Source organism: Nycticebus coucang, chromosome 3 (assembly GCF_027406575.1).
Source record: "Nycticebus coucang isolate mNycCou1 chromosome 3, mNycCou1.pri, whole genome shotgun sequence".
Taxonomy (NCBI): domain Eukaryota; kingdom Metazoa; phylum Chordata; class Mammalia; order Primates; family Lorisidae; genus Nycticebus; species Nycticebus coucang.
The window spans coordinates 120,780,444-120,794,756 of NC_069782.1; positions in this window are offsets into that span (position 1 = coordinate 120,780,444).

Below are 14,313 nucleotides of genomic sequence, written 5' to 3' on the forward strand. Positions count from 1 at the left end.
TTCAAATGAGTACAATTAGGTTTAGTTTTTCTACTCCCATACCAATAGTTCACCCTCCATCACCAGTGAGGGGTAGACAGAAACACTTTGGACACCGGGATAAAATTCCAACTTTCTAGTTTGGCATTAACAAAAGGTCCATCCGGATACAGCCCCTATCCACACTTCAGCTTTGTCGAGTATGACTCGTCCCTGGCTCTGGCCGACCTTGCAGTTTCCTGAATATGCTGTTCAAACCCTGCATCCTTTCCTCCACGGACCAGCAAGCTCCTGCTGTGGGCTGCCCTGCAATCTGCATGAACACACTGGGCAGCTCGGCGCCTGCTCCACTGTGAAGATACGTCTCTGCGACCATCTGACTTCCTCAGGCTGGCAGAGGCCCTATCTTGAATGTGGGGGCAAAACCACTGACAGAGCTTTCTGGATAGTCCAGCAAGGCAAGCACAAGTGGACGTTCTCCTTTGATTGAGAAATCATTCACAAACTCCCCACCACTGGGAAAATAACTTCAGAGGGAGGCAGAAGAAGAGGCGACTGAGAACAGAGTCCAACCTGTGTGCAATACTCCCCCACCACCATCACCAGTGGACAGCCTGGAGGACTGGCTGAGGAGTCACAGCCTGAGTGTAGTTCCTTGGAGGCAGGGGAGAGACAGAAGTCTAACCTGGAAGCAATGCGAGAAACAGGGCTGGAGAACAGAGCTAAGCTAACACACTGGCCTGGATAGATCAGGTCCAAACTTCATAAAGAAGTTGAGGGAGCAGAAGTCGAAGGAGAGAAGTCAAGGAATCACATCCATGTGATGCTAAAGAAAGCTGTCTGTCATTGCTCACCCTGTTGGGGCCAGCAGGGCAGGAGAGGGACTCGCGAGATCATAGCTGTCTAGCAGACAGGGTTTCCATGTCCCAGTAAGGCTCAACATCTTATCTGTCACATCCCCTGGACTGCTCATTGGTACCTCCCACTCTCTAGGCAGAAAGCTCCCCCTGACAGGACCTCCAGCTTCAGATTTGCAAAGGCCCCAATGTCTAAGTCCTAACAGAGAGTTGAGCGGCCCCAGGTCTCAGCCTGACCAGTGAACACTAAGTAAAACTGATACTTAGACCCCATTTGACTTCTTTTTTTGTTGTTGTTGAGACAGAGTCTCACTAAGTCACCCTCAGGAGAGTGCCACAGTGTCAAACTCTTGGGCTTAAGTGATTCTCTTCAGCCTCAGCCTCCCAAGTAGCTGGGACCACAGGCATGTACCACAACGCCTGGCTATTTTTGTTGTTGTTGTTGTCATTGTTGTTTAGCAGGCCTGGGCTGGGTTCAAACCTGCCATTCCCAGTGTATGTGGCCGGTGCTCTAACCACTGAGCTATGGGTGCCAAGCCCCTATTCGACTTCTTTTTTTTTTTTTTGAAGAAAATAAAAGCCTTTAATTTTACTGTTCAATGGTTAACTAACACCTTTTTGGCATGTATATACTTTAAGTTTTAAAAAATCTATCTATATGCATACAAATTCATACTCCCCTCCCAAATTAAAAAAAAATTATTTTTTTAGCCTTTTTCAGGGGGTATATTTCATTTGAAACTCAAGAAACTGCTTCTTGGCTATTTTTGGTCTCTTTGAAGAGTGTAGGAAGAGAGAGAGGGTGAAATATTGAAGGGACATCTCAGGGGCTAAGAAACCCCCTATGTTTTATGAATAACTCGGTGCTGTTACCCTATTCAACTTCTTATATTTACCATGTAATGGTTTGGAACCCAAAGGGGAGAAGAATTGAACTATTAGTTCCCCAGACCTCGTACAGTAAGTTTAATTGCAAAGACTCAATCAAATATATTCCACTTGAAGAAAGACAGAAAGAAAGGGAATGGTTAGCCAAAAACCATACTTTAGGCTACATAAATCCTGCAGGGAGTTTATTAAAAGTGCATATTCCAGGGCCCTATTCTGGAAAGTTTGGAATGGCACCTGGGAATCTGAATATTTAACCTCCTCAGTGAATTTGGATGCAGGCAGTTTTCAGTGGCCTAGACAATAAAAAGGGAACATTTAAAGCTGCAGAAGTTGCTAGCCTCACGTAAACACTGCCCAGAGGACAGCTGATCTCCATGCAGGCTGTATCCCTGCAGTGAATTATGTAGCTCACTACCTTGCTCTGGCCGTGGGCTGTTTTACAACCTTCTGGCCATAATTTGACTTCCCTTGTGGCTTACCTACAGGGAGATAACAAATCCCTTGACATGAGCACTTTGCTCGTCAATAGCTATCTCTCCCATTATAAAATCCATCTATTGGCATTCCACATATATTTTCATTTCTGTGGCTTTGGTTATTATGGGTATCTCCCAAAAAGCAGAGCTGCGGACAGAATCCGGGCTGATCCATCTTTTGCACAGAAGAATGTTCAGAACAGTAACTTCCTGCTCAAACCATCTGCTCTAATCCCATCAGCATCTACCCTACTCAGAGCTCCACCTCCGCTGCCTGGCCTTTGTTGTCAGCTCCCAGGGCCACCCACACTGTCACCCTCTCCTCCCTTTATCAAATGCTCCTTGTTCCCTACCACCTCTCAGCCTTTTAACCCGTTCTGCTCCTAGCTGAGCTCTCTGATCTGATCTCTTCTCCTTCTCGGCTTTTGGTTCGTGTTGTCAATCTTGCCGTTCCATCTGCTTTTCTTTTCTTTTTTTCTCCCTTGGGATAGAGCTACAGAGCGTTTTCAGCTCTTGCTGGTAGAGGAAGGTCTGGTGTGACAAAAACTTTCTGTTACTCTTGGTTAGTACTCCTGACCCCAGAGGGGAGTTGGGTATGTGCCATACCCTGCAGAAAAGAAAAGAGGGTGAGAAAAAAAACTTACCCTGCTAACAGGGCTAGAGCCAGACCCTTCTCTGTGTTCAGTTCACTGCAGTGAATGTCATTCTGTGCTGTGTCTTGGCAGCCAGCTGGCTTTCCTGGGTAATACCCCTGTGAATTGCCTGAACCACTTGCCTTGGCATTCACACTGTATCACCATTCAAAGCAAAAAACAGAAGAACAGAAGAAAAGCCAAGCTAGATTATACCAATCTTCCTTCCCAGGCAGACGAGGGCTCGTAACAGTGGCCATGCCTGACAAGCTATTTGCCTCACTAGATTAAGGACAGCCCCAAACAGCTTCTTTTCCTTAGTAACCTTATTTAAGACTTTCCCTTATTCTCACTAACAGATTTGTCATCATGTCCTGCCAATTTCTCTTGACATCATTATTGTTCTCATCCTAATTAGCTCACAGCTCAGCTACAGATTTCTGTGTTGATGTTTCCCTGCTAGGAGCATCTTCATGAAACACTTTCATCCTTTCACTTACTGGCTCAGAGTCCTACTGGGGTGGTCAGACCCAGGCTTCCTTTTCCAGCTGTCAATAAATCTCAATAACCTATTCCACCGTAACTGACCTCTTCTCAGATCCTCTGTGCATTCAGGCCCTTCTTAGGGCAGGATGCCAAGACTTCACACTCACACGTCCTGCAGTGCCCACCCCTCTCTTCTTAATTCTACCTCAGACCCTGTTTCATTCCACGTGGGCAGCTGGGACAGAGAGAACACTGGGCACAGTGTCACAGGCCCCAGGTTCCCAGCGCTGAGACCTCCACTTTGCAGTTATGTGAGCAAGGGCAGATAACGCAGCTTTTCTGAACTTCAGCATTGTTATACAATAATCATACCTCACAGGGTTTTTGTTTCAGTCAGTTTGTTAACCACCTGAATGTGATGAAGAATACGCAGGAAATAGGTTCACTTTCCTCCAGTCTCTGCCTTCTACCTTGTTACATCAACCCTCCCTTTCTGGCTCTTGAACAACCACTTTCTGGAAACCTAGAGTTATAAAAACAAGTCTTGCTTCCAACTACTAAAAAGCCCAGACCAGTTCCAATTTAAACCTGAAAGCTTCTCCCTTCCTCACTCTTTCTGCTCCCCACCAACTCAGGTTTGACTCCAAGCCTCGGAGGCCTATTGTCATCTACTATTTTGTTCTCCGAAGTAAAGGGCACCTCTTATGTGAATGTCCTCTTCTGGACAAGAAGGCCTTCCCCATAAGGTCCTATTAGAATGGACAGAAACCAGTTATCCTCCCCAATATCTAATTGGCCCAAAAAACTTGCCATACCAACACTAAGCATCCAGGCTGTTGCCTCCCTATACTCTTCTCTCACATTGCCATTGTGGGCATCTCCAGCCCTGTTCCAACCTTCAGAATCTAGAAGCAAAAAGCATCTCAGCCAGCAGCCAGCTGAGGCAAGGAAATACCAACCTCCACATGTTATGGGCATTCTAATCATTCTCAGATCTCACTTAATCAAGCTTAGAAGGCAGCGCACAGCACTTATTGCTAGCTCAAGAAGTCAATAACTCTTTCACCTCACTGACATTTCCATCATCCCCCTCTTATAGCAGTGAGGAATGAAAGACCTGTTCGGCCACCTCTCAATTAGTCTTGAAGGGGTATGTCGAAGAACTTTGATTAAAAATGTGAGGTTGATCAGGCATGGTGGTTTATGCCTGTAATCCTAGTACTCAGGCAGGGGGAGGGGGGAGGGTAGCTTGAGGCCAGGAGTTCAAGACCAGCCTGAGCAATATATTTGTAGAGACCTTGATCTCTACAAATAATTTAAACATTGGCCAAGCATAGTGAAAAGGTTTTCGTGAGAGAAATGAAGAGATTTGGTACAGAGTCTCTGCGGGGACTGGGGAGCTTAGGGAGAAATCCTTTCAAGCAAACCTTGGGTCCATATTTATTATCATAAAACAGGAAGAAGTAGACAAAAGCTGCTTATCAGACATCAGCACTGATAGGGGAACTTGGAGAGGATCAGACGGAATGTCTCGTCTTTGTTTTTGCAAAACCACAGATCTTGAGCACAACCTTTGCCTCCAGCCTCAAGAGACCTTTGGAATCTAGAGAATCTTTCCATAGCCATTAGGCCTGGTTTTGCCACACCTCACATATACATTCTCTCTTGGAGGTCTGTTTTCTACCCTCCTGCATGTATAAAACTCACATGACATTCTCATAACTTTTTAGGTCTCTCAAGCAGAAAGTGACCCTGTCTATGTTCAAGGTCAGGGAACAATTTTCCTTACAGCATAGTAATGCACACTTATAGTCCCAGCTACTCAGGAGACTGAAGCAGGAGGATTGCTTGAGCCCAGGAGCTTGAGGTTGCAGTGAGCTATGGAGCTATAATGATGCCACTGCACTCTAGCTTGAGCAACAAAGTGAGACCCTGCCAAAAAAAGAAAGAGAGAGAAAGAAAAGAAAGAGGCCAGACATGGTGGCTCACACCTGTAATCCTCACACTTTGAGAAGCCAAGGAGGGTGGATTGCTCACACTTAGGAGTTTAAGACCAGCCTGAGCAAGAGTGAGAACCCCTCTGTACTAAAAAAAACATAGAAAAACTAGCCAGGAGTGTGGCGAGTGCCTGTAGTCACAGGTACTTGGGAGGCTGAGGCAAGAGGATTGTTTGAGCCCATGAATTTGAGGTTGCTGTGAGCTATGATGCCATAGCACTCTACCCAGGGTGATAGAGTGAGACACTGTTGAAAGAAAAAAAAGAAAGAAAGAAAGAAGGAAGGAAGGAAGGAAGGAAGGAAAGAAGGAAGGAAGGAAAGAGAAGGAAAGAAAGAAACGAAAGGGAAAAGAGGGGGGAAATGTTAGGTTATTTATTGTTCATTGTTCTCAGATTCGGGAACTTTAGCTAAAAATCTAGGAGCTCAAGAAAAGTCCCTTTTATCTCATATGCAACAAAGCAAATACAGTCAAACTCTCTACACCAAGCCCGGCATATGCTATGCGTTCTATACTTTGTTATGTGGCTATTCCCTAAGAGCAGTGAGAATAGTGCATGTGCGGGAGGTAATCTGACACTAGTCCTCTCTCTACTTGTGTCATATTTGTTATTTATGCCCAGAAATATGAACCCATTATAGACTACCTCATTCAACTACTCTTTCACATGTACATACATTGAATTCATAATTAGAATGTAAAGTTCTTGAGTACAAACATTATTTTTTTCTATATTTTCTATCACAATCAGAAAGGGGCAAGTCATCATTGTTTAGATGAATACTTGTTTGATTATTCGTTCAGTCTCATCAATTTTTTCTTTAATTATATTCAATTCAGAATTTTGTTGTATTTTTCTGCAGTGATTTTCCTATGGTTTGGGGGTGCATTTTGCTATACCAGGAAGGCTAAAAACTTGCTGAGAGTACATGTCAAAGTGTACGCAAGGGTGAACAGACAGGCACAGGCTGCAGGAGAAAGGTGGAGCCCGGCAAGTACTCCAGGGTGAGGTCACTGGTGACTTTCTGAAGAATAGTGTAAGTCCTAAGAGATTCTTGTGGGGAAACCAGACTGGATGGGACTGCAGAGTGGACGCAGAGGGCAGCACACCCAGTTCAGCCAGGAATAGGAGGGGGGGAGGGTGGAGTAGCTGCAGAGAAACACTGAGCCAAGATGAACAGAGGATATTGGAACTAGTTTATGGGTTAAAGGAGATGCATTGATGTAGCGTGTCCTAGAGTTGAGAAGAGTGATCAGCACGAGAGCCTAAGTAGGGATTAGTCTAGAACAGTGATTCTCAGCGGACATTGCCCCTCAGCAGACATTTAGCAACATCTGGAAACATTTTGGGTACATTTGCTTCTTTGTTTTTAATGTTTGAATCCTTTATTAGAAACTGCACAAACTTTAATACAAAAAAATACTTGTGCAATAAGAATCTTTGTGTCAATACAATTCCTGAGATTTCTCTTCATTGCAGCCATTTTAGACGGGGCCTAGCTGGGACCTGCCACACACACACACATGCTGGCTTCACCTCTCCTATCTTTCCCACTAGTCAAGCTAAAAGAAAGCAGGCTGGTCTCAGTCTCATGCCTTTAATTTTAAATTCCCAGACCAGAGTCCCTCTTTTCCACATGAGTTTTGCATACCTGAAGCTTAACTGTAGATGAGACTCAAATATCCTAGGCATCTGGAGGATTCTGACCTCCAGGGCCTCTCCCTGTTTCTCCAGTCCTGGCCTTGCATCTCCCACCTGACCTCAGGGAATGATGCAACAGAAATGCCAAAACCAGCCTCTTGGTTACAAAAGAAAAGTAGTATAGGCACAAAATGCCAAAACAACCAGTCTACACTCAGATTAGGCCTGGAGTGCCATTCACCAGGCCATAGCCCCACACCTCACTCACCTGCCCCTGGCTCCTCCAAGCCCTCAGCTGCCCAGAGCAGGCAAGTTCCCAATGTCTGACATCTCCTGAGTGGAAGGTTAAGGATCCTAGAGACATTTTTAGTTGTCACAACAGGGGTGGGGGTGGGAGGCCCTGGTAGCTAATGGGTAGAGGAGAGCAAGGCTGCTGTTAACACTCCTGTAATCCACAGGACACCTGTCTCCCAACAGAGGATTGTCTTGCCCAAAGTGTTAATAACACCAAGGTTGAAGAACCTTGACCTAGAAAAATGCAAGGCAGAAGGTTAGCATGAAACAGACACGCATCCAATCTAGCACAAGTTATTTGACAGGATTTCAGGGAATTTTCCAGAAAGCCAGTCTGGAGGTGCAGCCCCACAGGCACTGGGCATTCCCTCTATCTTGTCCACTCAGGGGCACAGACTGTCCTCTCCTGTTCTCTGCATCCCTGGCACCTGGCCCAGACTGGCAGTCCAAACCCTGGCTCCACAGCAGGTCCAGCCTACACAAAGGCATTAGTGACAATCTTTGTGCTTATTTAATTCTTCACAGAGAGAACCAGACTGGCTAGTCTTGACCCATGATGGTCTTGCTTTGAGTCAGAGATAATCAGCTGTGGCTCGAGGGCAAGGCTCTGCCTGCTGCCCATTCAGGAGGGTTGTGGCAAGTAGGAGTTTTTCTTCCTCAGAAAGGTAAAGAAAAAGAACATTTGTGGCAAAGGGGAGAGAAGTCTAAGGAGTTCAAACCAGGGAGCCTGAAGTCTTGATAAAACCGATGGCCAGGGAACTCACCATGGGTGGGGCCCTGAGAAGAGCTTAGAAAACCTTAGGAGGGCAGGAGGAAAAGAACAGATTTGGCAAAGGAGAGACCAGAAGTGCTCAGTGGCTCCAAGGACCTCCACTGCAACTGGAAGAGACTTACTCCCATCCAAGGAGGCAAAGAGGACCTCCTGCCTGGGCCCATGTTCACAGGGCCACAGAGATCACAAGCATTGGGGAGTCATTTTTGTTTCCTTTCGGTCTTGCAGAAAGTTGTTTGAAAGTCCCGAAGTGAGTGAGATAATGGGAGTTAGGGGAGAGAGATACTTGATGCCAAATTAAATTTCCCAGGCCGGATAATGAGGGGCTAAGAGTTCACAGGGACTCAGAGACTCTACCCTGGAAAAACAGAGAAAGAGAGACTATTTTTGCTTGAAGTCAGCCCTCCTCAAATCATTCAAAGTCGGGTTTTCATCTTCTCCCCTGTTTGGGTGGTAGGCCAGTTATTAACTTATTGCCTCTCAGCTCCAAATACAAACCTCATTACCTGCTCTGGTCAATGGAGCTGGACCCTTTAAGCAGTTTCCCTTTGCTAAAGTTCGGTATTAAGTTTTGTCAGTGCAGACTCTGGAGGGACATTGTGGGAGGAAGAGGCTCCTATTCTCAGTTCTAGTGTACTTCCTTCCACTTGCTTCGGTTTTGCTCCTACTACAAAGTTGTGAGCTGTAGAGTGTAACCAGAGGAGCTTCACTCTTGCGGAGCACCCAGCACACACAGCGTGTTGGCAAATGTGCGGCAGTGGGCTGGTGACCACCTCATATGGCTCTCCCAGTGTGGGTACCTTGGCACACACACATGCACGTGATGGGTGCATATGTCAGCAATGATTTTCTAGATGCTGTGGGATTGGGGGTCATTTTAATTTTATTCTTATGTATATTTCAGGAATTGAGGCCAAAGAAAAGAGATATGAATTCTCAAATTTCAAAAGACAGTCTACTTTCTCCCATCTTTTAGAAATTAAAATTCCCCAAGTTCAACTGGTATATATTAGTAGATTAATTTTCATCATGTAAATGCACAGAACTATTAAATTGAGCTCTTATGTTGTCTTAGGCTCTGCAAAACACAACAAAATAGATGAGTCTCTGTCTACTATTTTACCTCCTACCAAGGACAATGGTAGCTCACCTGGGAAGCTACTATACATAAAAACTACATCTTGCATTTTTTTCTAAAAATTTGAGAGGTAAGAGGAATAGTTCAAAGGAAAAGAATGAGGAGTACAAGCAAATATGAAAAATTATTTCTGCAAATATTTTAAGTACACAAATTATATGTGTACTTAGTCTTCCATGATGCTTCATTTTGCTCTTGCAAATATATATTCTGAAACCACACAGGATAATTGGTATAAACCCTGAATCTCTGCCTTACTTGCCATATTGATTTTGGTGTTCCAGGATAGAAAGCCTCAGGAATGAAGGGAATGGTGAGTTGGGGAAAGGAGCTGCATTTGTAATAGTCATTCTGCTCTAACACTATTTTTTTTTTTTATAGGGCCTCATTTTGCCACCCAGGCTAGACTGCAGTGACATCATCATAGCTCACTGCAACCTCAAGCTCCTGAGTCTAAGCAATCCTCCTTCCTCAGCCTCCAAATTAGCTGGGATTACAGGCCTGCCATGGACAGCTAATTTTTCTTTTTTGTTGTTTGTTTGTTTTTCTTGTTGTTGTTTGTTTGTAGAGAAAGGATCTTGCTCTATTGACCAGACTGGTTTCAAGTGACCCTCCTGCATTGCTTCCCAAAGTGCTAGGATTACAGAGCACTGCACAAAGCCTCTGCTATAACACTTTCTAAGGTCAAACTTCGCGCCCTCTTTTCTATGGGTTAGAATTATTTGCCTATAATTTCAAAGTAAATTTATTCCTTGGCATTTAACAGAAACACCCAAGTAATATAATTTCAGTGTGCTAAAATTAACTTCAACTTCTGGGAGGCGAAAGAATGTGTGTGTGTATGTGTGTGTGTGTGTGTGTGTGTAAATTCTTTTCCAAGCCTCTTGGATTGTACCAACATCATTGTTATTTCTTCAGAATAAACCCTTCCTAAGTCACCCACTCATATTTTTGAAACTTGCCAGGATTTGAAACAACTTGATGCATTCTTAGTGCTAAAATTATCCTTGGAGGAAAAGTTCTACACACCAAACATTCATCCTCCCTCTCCAAAAAAAGATTCTAAAAATGCAAATGTTTGGTTGTTCATGCCAGTAGTCAAGGCTGGAGAATTCCTCCGTGCCCAAGTTGGGAAGGGAAAAAGTCTGCTGTGCATCTCACAGTACAACTCTGCTCCACCAGGGCTTGGAAGCATGCTCCTGGTTCTGGGGTGTGTGCTTCTTTACCCCACTACAGTGGTTCCCGCTTATCCAGACAGGTATATCCCAAGACCCTGAGTGGATGCCTGAAACCATGGATAGTATTGAACCCTATGTGCACTACTCTGGTTTTCCCTATACCTACATGCCACTAGTAAAGTTTTATTTATAAATTAGGCACACTAAGAGATTAACAGCAATAATTATTTTTCTAATAATAATACAGAACAATTATATAAGTTATGTGAATGGGGTTTATCTCTCTCTTGAAATACTTATTGTGCTGTATTTACCCTTCTTCTGATGACGTGAGATGATAAAATACCCTATTGATGAGACAAAGAAAAGTGAAAGACTTTTTCACTTTGCATTGTGACTCGTTACGCTATGATTGACGTTGAACACAAGCCCTCCGTGATACCACAGTGGCCAAGATGGCTACTAAAGGACTACCCGGCTGGTCTTAAACAGTGTGGATTCGCAGCACAAAGTAGGATCCACGTTCCAGGCAGGACAGAGCAAGGTGGGATGAGATTTCATCACACTACTCAGAACACCATGGAATGTAAGATTCACGAATTCCATAATTTTCCATGTAATATTTTCAGACTGCAGTTGTCTACAGGTAACTGAAACCACAAAAAGTGAAACTTCAGATGAAGGGGTACTGTATTGGCCTTCTGATTTTTAAGAGTTTCCTTTTCAGCTAAGCAAAGGAACAGTGAATCTGAGACATCCACATCTGCTAAAAAGCTGGGTTGCATGGAAGGAATGGGCAAAGACACAGTGAATAAACAAATCATATTGTTAGCTAAGAAACTTTTCTCACTTTTTAAAGGCAATTTTTGTAGTCTAAAAAATGTATGCGTTTCCAGGAAAAACACATCACAGGAATATCTGCATATATGAAAGAGTATTGGCACCATGACTCCAAAAACAATTATTGCTTGTCTGATTAGAATTAGAGACACTGCTGATTGAACTAATTACTTTGATTAGGCCTTAACTGGAACATGGCTAAGGTATTTTAGATGGAAGTAACTGTTTTTCTAAGACACTCTAGTCACTTGGGCTATGAAGCCCACTTACTTCACAACACTGTCTACCTTACACATACATACCATGACCAAAAGGTGATGACCTGGAAGATTCATTTGATCACAAATGTGGACTTGGTATTCTAGCCTCGATGGGTTTTGTTTTCTCTTCCTGGACAAGTCCACTCCATCCGTCCTCTCCACAGCCCTCCCCGTCATCTGTTGCTTCCTGTTCCTCCTAACTTCCAAATATGCACACTTCTCTCATCTCCCACCAGAGGAACTCTTGCTTACCCTGTCTGATTCTGTTTACCTGCCCACTTCACCCCAAGAGACCATGTAAATTAGGCGCCCTTGCCCCATGCCGCCCTAGTGCCCTCCACTTACCTATATCATAGCACTTATTAAGCTGAACTGTAGCTGGTTTTATCATGTGCCTCTTCCCATGACCAGGGGCAGGGGCAGAGGGGATTCTGGAGGAAGGTAATTGAGTGCATTCATCCCAGCATTTACTTGACACAGAGCAGACTCTCAGTAGACGGTGGCTGAGAGATGATAAGATGCTCTCCCTCCCAGGAGATCCAATGAGGCATATGAGATCGAGTTTCAGATGGGAAGGCACTTCCTAGATGTTAGGTGGTTTTGGCAAAATGAAACACATATAAAAATTGTTTCACTGTACCTACAAATATATTTAAGAGGAAGTTTGGTACAGCTTATGCTTGTTTCAACAAATGCGGGCAGTTGAGGAGGGAATTAATCTTCACTGATGATTTTCTCCGTGCCAGGTACTTTTCACATAGTCTTATTAATCCCTCCAGCAATCCTGGAGACAAGCATTAATATCTCCTTTTGGCAGATGGGGACACTGAAACTCAGAGAAACCAAGACACTTGCCAACATCACACAGTAAGTGGTAGAACAGGACTTGATCCCAAATCTGTCTGCCTCCAGAACCCACGTCTGCTTTCCCACAAGGATGCTGCCTTTGCAGAGGGAGGAATCTTACTTAGGTCATAGACAGTTACTCTGTACAGTCACCCTTTCCCCATTCCACATACCTGAAAAGAAAAATAGGAACCAGGAAAAACTGTAGAAGGTGTGCAGCCAAATGGTGGGTGAGCTGGGGATAGCCCAGGACTCTGCACAAGTGTCCACTGGACCCCAGAAGTCAGACAGGTTCTACGGTTTCTCCACAGCAAAAAGGAAAGACATTGGCCCACAAAGCAAGTCAGAAAATCCAACAAATCCACTGGATTTTGATAGTTAAGTACGTATATTATTTAATCTCTGATTTTTCCCCCAAATTAAGAAACTATGGGAATTTTAAGAGGAACTGATAAAAACAAAAATGTTAGTATGATACATCCAGGAAGGAGAGGATGAGCATAATATTGTGTGTTATAAAAACAGTAATCTTACAAAGAATATTTGAATAAATGCTGTAAAGACAAGGATAAAAAAAAAACAGTAATCTGAATTATCATTAAAAATACAATTTTCATATATTACATAAGTCACATTACATTTCATATGTGTATAATATATATATTAATAGAATCATGATAGACATAGTCATGGTAGAAAAAGATCGTGACTATGATGTAAAGGCCTGTTGCATTATTTTTCCCCAAGCTTTCTAATGTCCAGCCTGTAACAAGTCTGTGAAGTGTTCTGTGGGTACGCATGGGGAAACAGGATAATAAAGCGAGGCTCAAGCACATTGTGAATCTCACATGAAAGGCACCGAGCTGTCATCTGAGCACACCGCGTTTTAATGAATAGCCTCCTTTACTCGGGCCGCATGTTCAATTTTAGAGCAATGTACACACACACATCTGGAAAACTCTCACACGTTTTTCAAGGTGCTGATCAAATGTATGTGTTTGAAAGGCCCTTGCAGATACACTTGGGGAGAACTGATTATTCCTTCCCCTGAGCACTCATAGATCTTTGCATGTCCTTCTGCGAGTGTTCCTTTTCACGCTGTGCTGTGATGAAATGCATCTTCTATTAAACTGGAAAATCAACCAGGGTAGGAGCTGTGTCTTGATTGTCTCAGTATCCTCAGAGCCTATCTCAGGGCTAAGCAGACAGTAACAAATGTTGAATAAGAGGAATCCCTAAAAGGAAAGGATTCTTGCACTTTAGACCCTCATGCCACCACTAGAGGGCAATGTAATCAAGATTACGATGCATCACAGATGCAGTTTGAGATGAAAACCAAAAGTAGCTTTATTAAAAAAAAAAAAAAAAAAGTATCTTCTCAGATCTTGTTGTTGTTTTTGCAATGCCTTTTGGTCTATTCTATACTTAAGTTTGAGGAAACATTCCACAAATGTAAAAAGAACACTTGAAACAGAGGGTAAGGGCCAGATTGCCAGGGAGTCTAGGGATTAATTCCCTGGCCCAGAGAGAAGAAACTACAAGCTGCAAATAGAACTGGAGATGGTATTCCTCTCAGCTTTGAAGCAGCTATGTGAATAAATTGGTGCTGTATCTTTTCATATCTTCAAACTTCTCTATCATCCACATTAACCACAGGCTGGAGTTAAACATCACTTTAAGAAAAAACAAAAAAGCATTGGTGAGTGTTGAAAAAATACAAATCAAGTGAAACTTTTCAGTCTAAGAAGTTTCTATATATTTATTTCTGAGACATAGAAATTCTGCAGCTAATTTTGCTTCTGTTTAGACTTCAGGCCATTGATAGAACAAGAATTCAATGGGCAAGTTTCCGATGCAACATCTCTTCCGTACAATGTAAATAAACTTTAGAAGAAATTCTGCTCCGTGGCCATTGCAATGCACCAGATGAGGACTCCTTTGTGAAACCTTCCAGCTACAAAAAAAGCGTTACAAGTCGGGGCATGGTGGCTCACGCCTGTAATCCCAGCCCTCTGGGAGCCCGAGAC